A 15,740-nucleotide genomic window follows, 5' to 3' on the forward strand; every position below is an offset into this window, starting at 1 on the left:
TAGCGCTATATGATAGACATTATTCGGGTGTGTTTTGGTTGTAGTTACGTCTGCGTCGCTCGTTTATTACGTCAGTTTTTTTTTTCTGCAACAAGTAGCTATCACGGGCCACATGTATGCGAAAAAGGAAAAAAAAAAAAGCGGTGCTTCTCCACCAGCGTGGAGAAGCACTTCGTTTTTTTTTTTTCAGTCTTCTCTTGAAACGCTCACAAGCAAAAACAAAACGCACGACGAGGACAAGGAAATGCGTGACTCTGTTTCGAAGTAATTTACACCGCCAACCACCATCGTGCACCACTGTTCTAGCACTCTCGCCGCGTGCCACTAATAACTACGACTACAACTACTACAGCTAGGCCCCGTTCTTACTCTTGGCTCGACTCGCACTCGACTTGTGTTACGACCTATTCAAAGCTGAAGTCGCGTTTAGCACCCATTTGTATAAAGCGCCTAGCGCCATCCCGAGTTCTGGACACTGCGATTCTCGTGTCCTCAAAATTACGCGTCTGCCCAAAACGGGCGTCTATACGCGTCGCGACGAGGATTCGCATCCAAATAAAAACGACGTCGGCCTCCAGAAAAGTGGGGAAGGGGGGGGGGGGGGGGGGGCTCTTCACGCGCGTCCGTAACGCTCCAGAGAGCACACGTCCTCAATTCGACTCGTAAACAATGGAAATGTCGGGCGGTGCTCGGGGTGACGGAGCGCTGCAGTCGCCTTCGCGAAGGCGCGTCGGATTAGGCCGCACGCACTACGCCCCGCCGACGCTAATATGGAGAGTTTTAGATGAACGGGATCCAGGCGCTGGCGGGGGGTGGGGGGCAACGCTTGCGTCTCCCCCCCCTTCCCATTTAGAACTCTCCAATAAAACCTCCGGGCGACGCCGTTTTTGAGCGTCCCGTGGTCCTCGTAATTTGCGGGATGGGTATAACGTGGTGTAAGGATTGGGGTCGGGTAGTATGAAATAGATGGTAGCTGGCCCATGCCGTCGTCCAACTCATCCACGCTGAGCACGTTGTTGAAGGGAGAGACTTGTTCTCATCGAGAACGAGGAATATGGAATTTGTTTACAATACCTACGTGAAGGGTCGATAACGTTACAGTTGATCAGTCTAGCATTACTGAAAGAGAATGCACACTGAGGAGCCGCCAACGGCTCCTTAAAAACACTCTGTCCTCCCTAGGTGAGGGAAAACGGCCGTTCAACCTTCGACCATTCGGAGCGTCCAAAGTCATCGTAGCCTTTGAGGGGGGGGGGGGTTTACACACTCACTTTCGCACTAGCTTCACTGAACACACCGAGGTGAGAGGGCTTCTCGCAGACAAAGGTCTTGCCCCGAGCGGACGCCTCTTGGTCTCAGAGTTGACCCCGCAGTCAATGGCCGCCGCGTCTGTCCATTGACTGACGGCTTCTGGAGCCCGTGAGACCGCACCGCAAAACATCTTCCAGGAGTTCCCCCACTCCAAACAAACCGTGACGGCGACATCACTAACAATATTTGGTCCGCCGACAGCGTCTAGACATACCGGCGCCGACGGGCTGTTGACCAGGCGCATTGTCGTCCTTACAAACCGAGTCACCGCAGCGGGCTGGGGAGGGTTCCAAGGTCGCTTTTCCGAATATCGCCACCCCCGCAGCTGCGGCGGGCTGAGAGAATTTTGTAGGTCGGTGCCTCTGCAGGCCGATCGTAACAGTGGTTAGAGAGTTCTGAAGCCAGCAAAACGGTAGGCGAGTGTGCCGACCACGTGATATAAAGACAACACGCAATCATTTTTCGGCGGTATTGCTCGTGATAATGTACGTAGCTAAAGCTGAACACTCTGCGAGTTGGTATGAGCATACATACTTGCTAACGGGAAGCACAAATGATTGCACGTAACCCGAATTAAAGAGGAACACACACACACACAAAGAGAGTGCTACATGCAACTTATTATTATTATTATTATTATTATTATTATTATTATTATTATTATTATTTGTCAAAACAGATACGTTTGACAGCAAAGCGAAAGCGAGGAGCAGGCTGGCAACTACCGCCGGAAGGGGCCCAACGCCTGCCTACTCTTCAGGAAGGAGGATACAGAAACGTAGAAATGGAAGATAGCAAGAAGGAGAGGAAAGAGAGCGAGAAGACAAATCTCAAGAAATAACGTAGGACACACAGCACAGGTCAAATAAATGGAAGAAAGCAATCAAAGCCGATTATTAACAAACACTGCCCATCGCTATGTCAAACCGTGCCATGCCTCTTGGGCTTCAATGTCGTGAATTCCAAGAAGTCCGCTGACAGCACTTGAAACATGATCATCGTGTTCCCTCAACCTATAAATCGGACATCTCCCGGTTTTGTCCAACATGTTTTCGGTAGCACGATAGTGGAATACAATATACAAATCCTTCGGTACGAATTGGACCAACTTCTCGCGGCGTTGTTTTTCACAAACATTTCTTTTCTTTTCCGTCGTGGCACCTCGATTAACCTTCATGCACATGTTTTTTTTTTTCAGGGGTAGAAAGAAACCACTCGACCGTTGCGATGTTTAGCGATTTTCTCTAACATGCACGCGATCGAATGAACGTATAAGGTACCACCGCTATTTTGTCACGCCTGCTTGGGTCGATGGGTTTCTGGCTGCATATAACGGCTGGCTGGTTTTTATTTCCTTTAGCAACGATCGTGCCACAAATAACCCATGGGAAGGGAAAAACCTGTTGCCATGAGCGTACGTGTTTGTTCCCAGAAGCTGTCAGCAACGCTACGAAGGCACAATTTTCCTAACGCATGCGTTTTTCTTTCTTCTTTTTTTCGGCACGGCGTAATTATTCTTTTCACGAGATTCGAATGAGCAGATTCGAACGACAAAGTATACTTTCTCGCGCGCGACTGATATTGTTAAGACAAGTGGCTCGGATAAAAGGCATAATTTAAGTCGAGCAATATAACACAGGTCCCATGTGGCTCTTCGGATGTGATGAGCAAGTGGCTTTTGAAGCTCGGTGAATGTTCCTCATACGTATGATTGAGGCGACTGATTTCCATTTTGATCACATTTAACTAGTATCGAGTAATCGTCCACAAACTTGAACATGCGAGCAACCCGCGAATTCCTCAGGCGGTCCTGCAGGGTTTTGTCAATGCTGGCCGGGAATTAATAACTAGGAACCGGTGCGACATACAAGCCCTGCTTCTGTATGAAGTCGTCCCCATTCCAGAACAACACGCAGGTGGACCTCCAGATGCTTATACAACAACTCCAAGAAGGCTTCGACATACGTCTGCGAGTCGTTTTGAAAATGCAAGGAAGGAAGGAAGGAAAAAGGGGAGAAGGAAAGGCAGGGAGGTTAACCAGTTTAGCTTAACCGGTTTGCTACCCTACACGTGGGAGAGGGATGGGGCGATGAAAGATGAGGAAGGGGAGAGAGAGAGAGAGCACATACGGAAATGCAACATTTCCATGTGCAACCCTACACATGGGAGAGGGATGGGGGCGATGAAAGATGGGGAAGGGGAAGAGAGAGAGAGCAAAAATACGGAAATGCAACATATCCGTATTTGTCAATGCACTGTTCAATGCAAAGCACGCGAACTCTTTGTGTGGAACGGAGTAATACAATTACTTAAAATCGAAAGAGTAATTCAAATACCCCTTCCTAGTGTCTCCTTGCAGGAAGTGTTTCCTTGTTTCCTTACCTGCTCTGATTTTTTATTTCTTTTTTTTTAATGAAAGGGTTGTTAACTTCCAGCACCCTAACCTGATCTGCAAGAACAAGGCTACCAGGACCTGCCATGTGTCGCTTGCATTGACAAGTGCCCGTAGCGGGCAGTCCATTTTATCGGTATTTGCTTTAAAAAGCATTTGAAGGCTTGTTTGTTTTTTCTTTTTATTGAGTGGCTTGCTATGGTCATCTAGTTTCCATTTGGCGCACAGCTTCTTCGCTTCATGTTTCCCCTTAGAGAAGCAGACATATGTGCGGCTTGATGGCTGAGTTGCCTTGATGGCTTATCTTGCTTTTACAAAATACCGTTCATTAGGCAACGCTAAAAACTACCCCGCCCCCCTCTACTATTACTCTACCGGTACTAAAACTAGCGAATGTTCCTTTAGGAAGGACACCAAAAATAGGCTTCTCATAGGCTTCTGATAAGCCTGATAACCTTTGTAGGCTGATGACTATCACTGATAATCTTCTATCGACCTTTTTTTTTCTTTTGAAAAGCACATTGAGCAACGAGCGTAATGGGGAGATCGTTTATATTAGTACATTATCTTACCTGCGTATTTGTACATATACCTGCGACCACATATGTACCTCGTTTATTTTCTTTTATTTTTTCTTGGCTTCCCGCGACTGTCAAACCACATCGGAACATTTAGCGAAGCTGTGTCGTCCCGTTAATAGATGTTACAATATACTTCTCCCTTCCCCACTACGTGACATCGCGTATACAGCCGTCACCAAAGCAGGACGAGCGTATCTCCATGGGCCGGTGTACTTCACCGGGTCATGATATATATCGCTACCACACTCATTTCCACAGGCGTTAGACAGAACGCTAGCGAGTGCCGCCTGGTGTCAGTGGGCGCGAGCACGACCTCAAGTTGGTGGCGGTAATTTTGAGCGGACATGAGTGCACGAACGCGAGCGTGAACGAATGCACGTGACCGGATGCCGGTAAGAGCGAACGGAAGTGACGATGTGTGAACGCTGGATGAGCGTACTTAGCGTGAGTGCACGCGAGATTTAGAACGTGAGTGAGCACCGACAAATGACACACAGCCTGAGTGATTGATTGGTTGGTTATTGGATGTTTACTAGCGCAAGGGCCAGGTGCGGCCAAATAGCGCCAAGGTGGGTGGTAAGGAGTTGTCAACGGCGCACAAACTGCGAAAGGTAGGTGGTGAAAGCCTACAAAAAAAAAAAGAAGGAAAGTGAGTGTGAGGTCGCAAACGTGCATTTTGTCGGCCTATGCGGATCTCCCACGTTCGACAATTGTTTCCATTTAAAGAGGGGGGAGTGACAGCTCACATGTTCGACGAGATTGAACGGCGGGTCGGTCTCGAGGTCGGCATTCAGCTTGAGAAGGCGAGCACGGGTCAGAAACACTGCGCGACGGGCTCGCATATACGTCTTGCGAGACGCATACAGAAAGGGTGGCAGCGCCACGAAGCTCGCTCTACCAGCTGCTGCTGCTGCTACTGCGACGGGGTGTCCCCCCCTCCGAGAGATCGCGACAGGCAGGACGGCTGCGGCAGCTGGGAGCCTGTAATTGCGCCGGTATGACTGGCTGCGGCCCAAACGCGCGCCACTCAACCGCGAGGAAAAAAAAGAAAAAAAGAAAACGGGGAGAGCGCGACGCGACGCGGTAAACGTGAGAAGAACGCTGCTTATGTATCGGCCCGCTGGCATGCGACGGAGCGCACTTGCGGGCACACCGCGGAGCCCTTCTTGCGCGTGAGTCGGGGCGAACAACAGCGCGAGCGCGTCCGTTCTAGCGGTCTACACGCGATCTCCCCAGACAGTTATACGTCCCGGACATGTGCCTGGTGTAGCAACCACACAGCGACACTCGCGCACATAACACACAAATGTACCGACCGTCCGGGTGACGCAATTTCGCCACGAGTCACAACACACACACTCACTACGTGGAGGCGAGACTCTCCGAACTGGACCTGGGAAGCCAACTGGGGACCCTCGATCAGGCACGGCGAGCCGCGATCGCCAGTGGAGCCCTGTCAGAGGAGCCCTGTCCTCCTCCTCCTCCTCCCCCTCCTCCTCCTCTTCTCATGGTAGGACTAACTGCACCGGTAGCTGCAGTTGCGACAGCGCCGCGTACGACTGCCACTGCCGATTTCTGACGCGACTCCACGCGATCTACATGCGAAAGTCCCAAGTGTCCTTAAAAGAAAAGAACGCGAAACAATCTCAGGGAAGACGAACAGCGCAAGCAACCGCAGAACTGGAATGCTGAACGATATATGTGCCGATTGCCTTTCGCGGGTATTCCCGTCTTCCTTCCTAAACCTGGATGCTGCTCAACCAACCGATCAGTCCACAACTTCGCAGTGTTGTACAAAATACGCCACCATCACGACACGCAATAAGGGTGCAAAAGTGGCTTGCGCGCCGCGCCTTGGTAACCTTGCACAGAAGTCTATATAAAATATGTTGTTTCTCTGCAAAATTTTCGTTGTCCTGAATAAACAACCCATTGAAATACAAAACATTTTTTAGTACTTTGGTGCGTTGAAAGGGGACGAGGGTCTATGGGGGGGAGTGAGGGGGTAGAATGATAGTGACATTTTTTCGGCAGACTTTGACCGAGCAGCCAATGTCGCTCGAGCCGAATTGAAGTTCGTCCTCGCTCGGGAAACTTGGCCTGTGTTTTCCTCTCCAACGGACAGTAGCACAAGTCGTACCCACTACGTGTATTCTCAACGTCCACAAGGAAAGCTCGGCAACATCTCAAAAGTGAGGCCCAGCGACATCGCGCGCTTACAGGTTTCCCAGACAAAAAGACAGCCCCTCCCTTTACACAAAAGCAAGCCGGATTGAACAGGACAATATTTACCTTCTAAAAGCGGCGAGTCGCTGACGCAAGCGCCCGTCACTGACAACGGGCAGACGCGCCGCTACAGAACGCCAGACGTAGAAGAAAAGAAAGCGAATCCGGTCTGGCCAGATGAAGAAGCGGTCGGCTCGGCCCTGCTGCTCAAAGGACTCGCCGGGAGAAATAAGCGCGCGGGCAGTCCCACTTCGAAGATTTAAAGAATGTCCGCTTCGCGCGCCTCCACGCAACCCGTCAAGCTCTGTTTGCAGGCGACAAACGGGCTGGGCGAGGCCCCCCCTCCCCTTCGCTTTCGGCAAAATTCGCGTTGCCGTACCACCGGCCGGCTTGCGTGAGGGCAGGACCAGACACGAAAGACGGCATCGCGCGCCGATGGCTCTCACGCTTGAAGTTATATACACTACACACGATTCCTTCGTGGACGTTAAAGCTTTCTCCCTTGCCTGGCCACGGCTCGTTGCCTCACGACACGATAAGAAGTTGGAGGAAACAGCTGGCGACCAGCACAGACGTTTAGGGAGTAGGGCCCTTGTGATAAAGGCGCTCGCTTCAGGAATTCATTAGCACTGGACGCTAACAATACTGCGTTATTGCAAAACGAGATTGATTGATTGATTGATTGATTGATTGATTGATTGATTGATTGATTGATTGATTGATCGATTGATTGATTTTGAGGTCAACGTCCAAAGGAACACATGGTCAACGAGAAACGCCGTAGCTGAGGCTCCGGATTCATTTTTGACATTCCTAGTTCTTTAGCAGGCACCGGGAGAGCTGTTCTTTCTTTTTTGCACTATTGCTCTCAAGGGAATGAGGCCTTCGCAGCTGGAAGATCAAACTTTACACCTCGTGCTGAAGTTCGAACCCGAAACCGTGACCCATCTGTCGCGCCGCAACAGGTCATGGGACAGATTAACCGGGCGCACATCCACAAACGTGAATGACATACGCGATGTTTTACTGCTCGTAAAGTTTGTTCTACTTTGCTGCACGTGCTTAGGGTTCTTTCATAACTCCATGAAGGCGGTTTAAATATCACAGCATGTCTTGAGTGCCAAAGACCGCCCCGCCTATCGCCCATCAATAGAGAGATTTAGGTTAGGGGACGCAAGCGGCTTGCGTACGCAAGAGCTAGGGGCCATGGTACTGCGCATGCGCAGACCCCTACGTCTGGGTCTGCGCATGCGCAGTACCGTCGCCCCTAGTTCTTGCGTACGCAAGCCGCTTGCGTTCCCTAACCTAAAACTCCCCAATATGTAAGCGGGAGGGAATGGGGGCACGTACCAGAGAACGCCTACGCCAACGCTTGAAAACACGACGCTCAATGCATACAAGGCTACGAGCCATTTCTGCGTACTGGCTAGCTATTCACGCCAGCTTCGCGTTAGTGTATCGAAGCATCACAGTGTGCATATCAAGCATCACTGCGGATACGCATACACGCAAGACACGATGACAAAAGCAAGGAAAACCGCGCGCGCGAATTTCGTTGAAACGCGTACGTAGATCGCCCTCCTAATTTGGTCCAAAAACAGCAAAATACCGACCCGCGCGAGCGCTACAAGGAAGGACGCGCACACAACCACTGGACGCGAAGTAAGCTAGAGAGATTTTTTGTTGCACTTTTTTTCCTCGCCCAATTCCGCGCGGACTCCAAACGCGAGTCGCGTGCGAATATAAAAACTAATCCGCCTCGCCGCCTGGTCAGAACACTCGCCCGCACAAGAATTCAGTCCACGCAACACGCAGAATCTGCATGCGGCCTCACACACCGCAAACGAGGGGGGGGGGGGGGGCTGCTTCGTATACACGCTACAAATCTATCAACCAGACACGTATAGGGCACAGCGACAGCAGGCATGGCAAGCTTCGGGGCAGCATGTATAAAGGCGCGATTTTTCTTCAGCGTGCGATGCGGCGTGGGGCGCATATTTCCTCACACACGCACGCACTCGCACACACACACATGCTCACGTTCCCACGAACCGCACCGCACCTAAAGACGCGCGTCCCAGAAGGTTTTTCGGGCGCGTCGCGCCTCATCGCTCGCGCTGGGCTCACGCACATGCCCAAATTTAGTTTCGGGTTTCCAAAGTCCACCCCTGTTTCGCACTCCTTCCCTTCCCCCGCGGCCCCTTTCGGTCGAGTCTCCCTCCCTCATCCGATAAGACACGAACGAGCATACGCGACAGTTGCCCCAAGCGCGGTAGTGTGTACACTATATACGTCTAGACGCGCTTTTATACGTTGGGAAAGTCGCGGAACCAGCCAGCAATCTAGCGGCTTGCAGCAGCACTTCAGCTGCGGCTGCCCGCGCGGGACCCATGCAGCCCCTCTATTGTGTCGCGGACCGCAAACGCCGACCGCAGCGCTAGCTGCGCGGTCCATGGGAACCTGCCTCGTCTTTCCTCCGGACGCATGCGTGGGGGCGAACGTCGCACGCTGATCGCCCGGTCAGAAAGACGCGGTCCACCAGCGGTGGCTCATAGAGGCGCGTGGCCGTGTGAGCACGGCGCCGGCGCCGCCGACCTCTCCCACAGGAAACGGAAGGAAGTGCGCGAGGAACGCGCTAATTCGGCTGTTGTCGGCAGTGCGTGAGCATCGCGCGCGCGGCGGTCGCGCACGCAATGCAAGACCGGCGCTGCGCAGCATGCGCCCTTTGAAGCCAGCTTGCGGAAGTAACCCTCAGCGGAGCGTTTCACTGCGGGAAGCTCGGAGAGACACTGAAGTGCTACAGTGAATAAGTTTAGGCTGTAAAGGTGTCCACAATCTCTCTGGCGGGATAAAGTTGCTTATATTTGCTGCGGAAAACAAAGGGCGTTTCCTTCTCGAACTTCACGCGGCACGGCAATGTGACGCGTGATGTACGGCGGTGTGACGTAACCAAAATTCGATTTTGATTTACTGACTGATTTCTTTGGCAATTGCAAATGCTTAATTTTCTGATAGAGCGTAACCTGACATTTCACACCGGTGGTGACCCTCAGCACGAGCGTTGTCGTCGTGACGTCTGGGACGTGTCGTGAAATGGAGACTACGTGAAGCGCACTTTCGACGTATTTCATGCGCCACTTCTCGCGCCGCCACCGCGCACTTTTAACAGCGCGCGATAGTCATGCACGTTTCAGCGCAGCGTCCGCACTTCCGAGTTAGGTATCTGCTATATTCTTCAATTTACAGTAAGTATATTTTGGCAGGAATTGCGAAAGCGTCATCGCGCACGGTGAAAAAGACGCGCCTGCGCCATCCGCTATAGGTACCATTATCTTCAGGCAGCAACGAAGTGACGACATTACGTCAGGCACCAGCGTAACTCACAAGGGCGCACGTTAATATATCTTGGCGCTCGCGCTACGGAAAGTCAGGAAGATTGAATCAAAATCTGGAACGCCCATATCGCACAGCATGTAGAGTGGTAAATCACTGCACAGAACTAAACACGCGATGTTCTGAAAGCATTAACAATGAGGGCTGAGAGCTGAGACAAAGTCAATGACGTCATCTTGTCGACAATCTGACTGAGAGGAAAAAAGAACACTCACAGAAACAGTGTCCGCCCCCAGGTTTCTTGCGTCACGTCCGTTTCCGCAGCACCGGCCAGTCGGTGCACGCTGAAAGAGACATGCCATACGATCAGGCTACATACGGACGTAACTGAAGCAGCAGAGAACAGTCGTCAAACCCGATTTTGCTGAGTCAAACCCCATTTTGCTGAGTCAAATCCCATTTTGCTGAGTCAAACCCAATTTTGCTGAGTCAAACCCCATTCTGCTGCGTTAAACCCCATTCTGCTGTTTCTCTGGGGGTAAGCGGCTGGATGACGTCAATGGGCACACAAGTACCAATATGATAATGCTTTAGCTATAGGCGCCGCTTACAGTACGCTCCACTCACATTTCACTCGACTGCAGGCAATGACAGTGACGTTTATTTGCATCAGTACATGACGCGAGGGCATGCACAAAAAGCTGCCACATGGATAGCTTGACGAAGGCGCAGGCCCCCACATTGGCGTCTGCGCGGCGTTAGCAAACACAAAGGCAGTAGATCATTGTTTAGAAATGCCATTTAAACAAAATTGAGCATCGCGAACCAAGTGAAGCAAATGAAGAAAAAAACATGCTCTAACAACAGGGCATAGTAAAAAACATCGTAAAAATTATAGTAAAATAATTATAGTAAACATCGTTAAAAAACAGTAAAAATTATGCGCACGCGCACTATAGCATTCCCGCGCAGTGGCTGTGCGCAATTTGTCAGAATACACAGGTCCTAGCGAAGCGGACTGTAAACGCAGAGCTTAAACTCTCTATAGTCGCAAGACACTTCACTTCTGAACACGACGAACTCCACCAGCATCGCTTTAGCGGCCGGTTTGCGTGGATTCGAATAAGGAAGCAGTGCAAGTGAAAAAGGACATTCTTGAATGCTGATGAGCTAATAAGGCGCGCGCACACGCACGCACGCACGCGCACACGCACGCACGCACGCACGCACACACACACACACACACACACACACACACACACACACACACACACACACACACACACACACACACACACACACACACACACACACACACACACACACACACACACACACTACTTTTGGATATGGGACAAATGCTCCTTTTTAACGCGCTTCCGTGTAACGTATACAACGCGAATCGTGTAATTTTTTTACTGCGCCGACTATGTACTGTCTGCAGTGACTACACCTGTACTAGACCACAGACAGACAGACAGACAGACAGACAGACAGACAGACAGACAGACAGACAGACAGACAGACAGACTAGAGCAACCAATAAGTCGTTGACCGCGTTCACGCCAGCACCCTCCACGAGGAATAGATGAAAAAAAAAATAAGACAATGTAGACCCTCCGCTCGTACTTTGCCTTTATTGCTTGTAGGGCGAAAAATTACGCGACCCCCCGTGTTCGACCCGGGCGAGACAGACGGGCTGTCAACGCTGGAATGAGCACACGCTCAGAGCAAAAGTGCTTTTACTTTGTCACTGACTGGGCGTACGGGAGCGCGGAAGTAGAAGCAAAAGAAAATTGCAGGTCTTCCCTGAGAAAAAGCACAAATGCTTTGCTATGCACTGCGAAGACCGTTTGTCGGCAGAATGGTAGCTGCATTCTTCAGCGGCCCAGCAGTTGACCGGGTGTTTTGTTGCTGCGCACGAGGTCGCGGGTTCGATTACCAGGCGCTGCGTCCGCGTTTTTAGGGCGGCGGAATGAAAGAACGCTCGTGTAGCATAATTTGTGTGTAATAAAAAAATAACATCAGACGGTCGAAGCGAAGCTCCACACACTTCAGGACTTCCCTCTCACGTATCTTATAATCTCCCATCGACTGCTTGCTCGTTTGAAGCTCGCGAATTCACAAGCCACAACAGGCGCCACGCAAGCGATAAAAAGAAAAAGAAGAGCTATCGTGGCGCATATCACTGGAACGTCAGTTTAAGAGTAGAAGGTCACAGCCAGTAGAGTCGGATGTCGGTTGCAGCGCTTGGGAGAGGCCTTCGTCCTGCAGTGGACACAAAAATCGGATGATGATAACGATCCTTCTGAAAGTTCGTGTGGAGAAGATGGTCGCATGAGCATCACGGCAAGAGTAGAGAAGCCAAACTCTGGCATCACCCTCCTGCTTTCGGTACCGTACCCTTGACACCTCACTTCCTCTTCCCTTCCTTCCAGTAGAGCACGAATGTTTTGTAGCAGAAGTACCCATTAAAAAAAAAAAAAAAACGTTTTCAAGCAACGGGAACGCCCATACGCTCCGGCCCAGTCAGCGCCGTTACCACATTCCGATCTTTATTGCCTGCCGATTCCTTTTACACATTGTTAGCCATTGACTTTGCATTGTGTCTTGCTTACTTTTACCGTCTTTATATCTCGCACTCCCCCCTCCTGCGATGGCCTTTCGGGGCTGCAGTCTGTTGAAATAAATAATCCTCGCCTCTGTATCTGGGTTCGAAACGACAGTGAGGGTGGGAATACTGAGCACAATGCCACTGCGTATTTTTTCTACCGATTCTACGGGGACGTTGGGCGCGGCGCACATCCTCAAACCCCGCTCCTATCGCACCATTTCTCGCAACATCATGAATAAAGGGTGCCACTGCGATCTGTTTTATCGCGTAGGGAGACAATTTCAATTACAGCGAAACACTACCTCCTATTCGTTGCCCCCCCCCCCCCCGCGCCCTCTCCTCTCTCGCCCAAAAGCAGGCACCATTACCTTGTCGAGGAAGCCGTTGTTGCCTCACCGGGCGACGCGCGTTTCGTCACCCTCGACAATCGCCGCAGACACGACGATCGTCAGGCACGCGCGCCCGCCGCGCACACGACCACGTGAGAGCGAGACCAACCCTGCGTGTCTTCCTTCCATTCATTAGTTCCTTATCCTATCGACGTCGCCGCGAAGCCCGCCTCGCTCACTGTCGGCAGCAGCACAGCGACGACTCGGGGAGAAGGAGACCGGCGTCGCGACTCGCGTCCTTGGCCGATCGCGAACTGGCAACTTTTGCGCCGCCGATCGCCGCCAAATGCGACGCTGCCACCGCTGCTACCCGCCCGCAAGCACCGACCGTCGCGGACGGCCAGCCGGGAAGCGATCGCGGCTCCGAAGCATGAGAGGCTATCGTTCCTCCCAATCTGGGGTCACCGGAGCCGAGCGGTCCCTCTCCTTGCTACGCCGTGCCAAGGATGCGCCAGCCAGAACCGCCTAGAAGAAACCTGCAAAGCGTGCGCGCTCCTCCGGCGGCGCCACAAGCCGAGCGCCACTGACGACACAACCGAACGCGCTACCCACGAGCGTCGAACGTTGGCGTCACCGGCGGCGACACGATACTCGCGCTACCGACGAGCGTCGGACGCTGGCGTAAAAAAGTCTCGCTCTCTCTCGCTCGCTCGCTTCCGACCCTCTTTAGAGGTTTGCGCATATTCAATACTTTCGAACAACGAATCATATTGACACGTGTACTTATCTTTATCGGGCAACCACGTTTCGCCGCCTAACAAATGTAATCGCACAGCGTGGGACGCGCCTGCATGTACCCGAAGTTTCTGGAAAGTTATCGATGCTTCTATCCGCTGGCTGTTGTCGCCGAACCTTATGTTAACTGATTTCATCACCTGACGCGAATGGTGTAGAACTTTGTGGAAGGCACGCGGGTCCGAACGGTTAGCATGGAACATTCAACGACTGCTCTATAAAAGCCGACGCGCTTGAACCGGTGATCAGACTTCCGACGATCGCCGACCGTGTTCGCCGCTATCGTTGTGCTATAAGTGTAGCCTATTTTTGTCGGCACAGGTTCGCCCAATAAAAGCTAGTTTTGCATTCCACCGTATTGCTGTTTTCTTCACCGTCACTACCACGTGACAATATACTGGGTGTTCGAATAATCGAATAGTCACTGTCCCGTAAACACGAATACCCTATCTCGAACATTTCGAAAAGTCAACTGTGCGTAATCGAACAAAGTTGAAGCACAAATACGATAAAATCCATGTTAAATAATTTACAGCCTTAGAGTGAAAAAATGGTTTCGAAAACTCGCTTCAACAGTGGAGATACACCCTGTGGCTACGTTGATCCAATGCTAACGCATTGCCGTCGACAGTCACCGTTAGGTGGGTTACGCCGCAATTTCTTGCAAATACGAAACAATGGAATGATTAATACAAAATAGTTACTAAATAGTTAAAAAGTTACTAAACAGCAATTGCGGAAATGGGCTAGCAGATTTCGGAAGGCAGCGTAATAAAGGCGCATAATTACGAACCTAACACGAACGTCCAGGAAGCCCAATCCTAATCCTGCTTACACCAGATACGCCATGCATGCCGCTTTCATCCAACAACCACAAAAAAGGGGGAAACAGAGAGGGAGAGAGAAGAATAAGGAGGCCAGGAAGGCCCCCGTCGCTCGCTTGCTTATTTATGCGCAGAAAGGATGCGCCCCCGTTTTCCGAGCGTAGCGCACTAGGAGGCGCAAGCATCGCACTGGATTCTCGCTTCCTGCGTCGCATCTCCATCCATCACGCGCCAAGCGCCGGCACCCGCGCGCTAATTCGAGAGGAAAGCGAGCGAGCTGGCTACATCTTACACTACGGACGAGTAAGCGAGCGGACGGGTTCATATACTCCGCCTCAGAATATCCGTGCAGTGCCGCAAACGCTACGCGGATCGCGTCTGCCGACGTGAAAAATGAGAATCAGAAGGGCTCCTCCATTGGCCTCACGCGATCGCCCACCGCCCGGCTGAATGAAAGCTTCACGGCAGGATTAGTAGGGCACAACGGAGGAGCCCTCCACGCCTGAGCACCAAAAGGTTTTTTTACCGCATCGGCCAACAAGGTAACCTATTTTTACCCAGAATTGATGTCTATTGCGGAAGATTCACTGCCATATATCTCCATCATACCTATCTCGAACTCGCTTCTAGCTAACAACATGTAAGCATGTAACTTCATTTAAGTAAGTTTAAGCAACGCACAGTGTATGTCTTATATTGTATAGCACTTTTCTACTGTTAATGTTGAATGTCTTGTTTTTTTCTAATTTATAAAATGCATAAAGATGATTAAATGTCTCATTTTTATTTTCTATAAAATGTCAAATACCACTGTGCCTTATTTACTCGGCACTTGTCAAATCACCTCAATTCTGAAGTACACTAATCTTATAGGAGCTGGTCGCTCCGACAGTTTTTACTTCGGGACGTCCTTCGCAAACTATTTTTTTTTTCGTGCAGCCATATCGATCGATAAACAGAAATGGAAAGAAGGGCCGCGACAAGTTCAGGAATGCAACACTTAGCTAAGCTTGTGTTGACTTCTTGAACTTGTGCCGGCCAGTCACTTCTTGGCTGTCCAGCAGGCCGAGGATGCCGCTAGAGCTCAATGGCTTCTGGCCACCATCTAGGCGGCGTTGCCTGCCCCCCCCCCCGCCCCCCAATCTGCCGGCTATATAAATAAAAGTTATTTCTCTCTCTCTCTTTCAAATTAACGGAGCACCAACTCGTGAAAACATCCATCACGCCCTTATTACCGACCTCCATTCTCCCGCTGACACTGCTAACACAAGCGCTAGCCTTCGCCGCAGTGCACGGAATTAGGGAGACGGAGTCTAGATGGCAGTGAAAAAGCGG

At 51.1% G+C, this 15,740-nt stretch overlaps 1 protein-coding gene across 5 annotated transcripts in view; it reads right to left on the reverse strand.

Moving 5' to 3' along the window:
* The window catches only part of LOC142560352 (uncharacterized), a 262,537-nt gene that overhangs the window by 184,598 nt on the left and 62,199 nt on the right, over nt 1-15,740 (reverse strand). For 3 of the 5 annotated variants that reach the window (XR_012823349.1, XM_075672382.1, XM_075672383.1), the window contains one exon: nt 10,119-10,187. The exons of 1 other annotated variant lie outside the window; for it this stretch is intronic. The gene's annotated coding sequence lies outside the window, so the exon portion shown is untranslated. Of the gene's footprint in view, nt 1-5,030; nt 5,050-10,118; nt 10,188-15,740 lie in introns of those variants that run through there. One more of the 5 variants, XM_075672386.1, reaches the window with a different exon arrangement.

The sequence above is a fragment of the Dermacentor variabilis genome, chromosome 10 (genome assembly GCF_050947875.1).
Source record: "Dermacentor variabilis isolate Ectoservices chromosome 10, ASM5094787v1, whole genome shotgun sequence".
NCBI lineage: Eukaryota > Metazoa > Arthropoda > Arachnida > Ixodida > Ixodidae > Dermacentor > Dermacentor variabilis.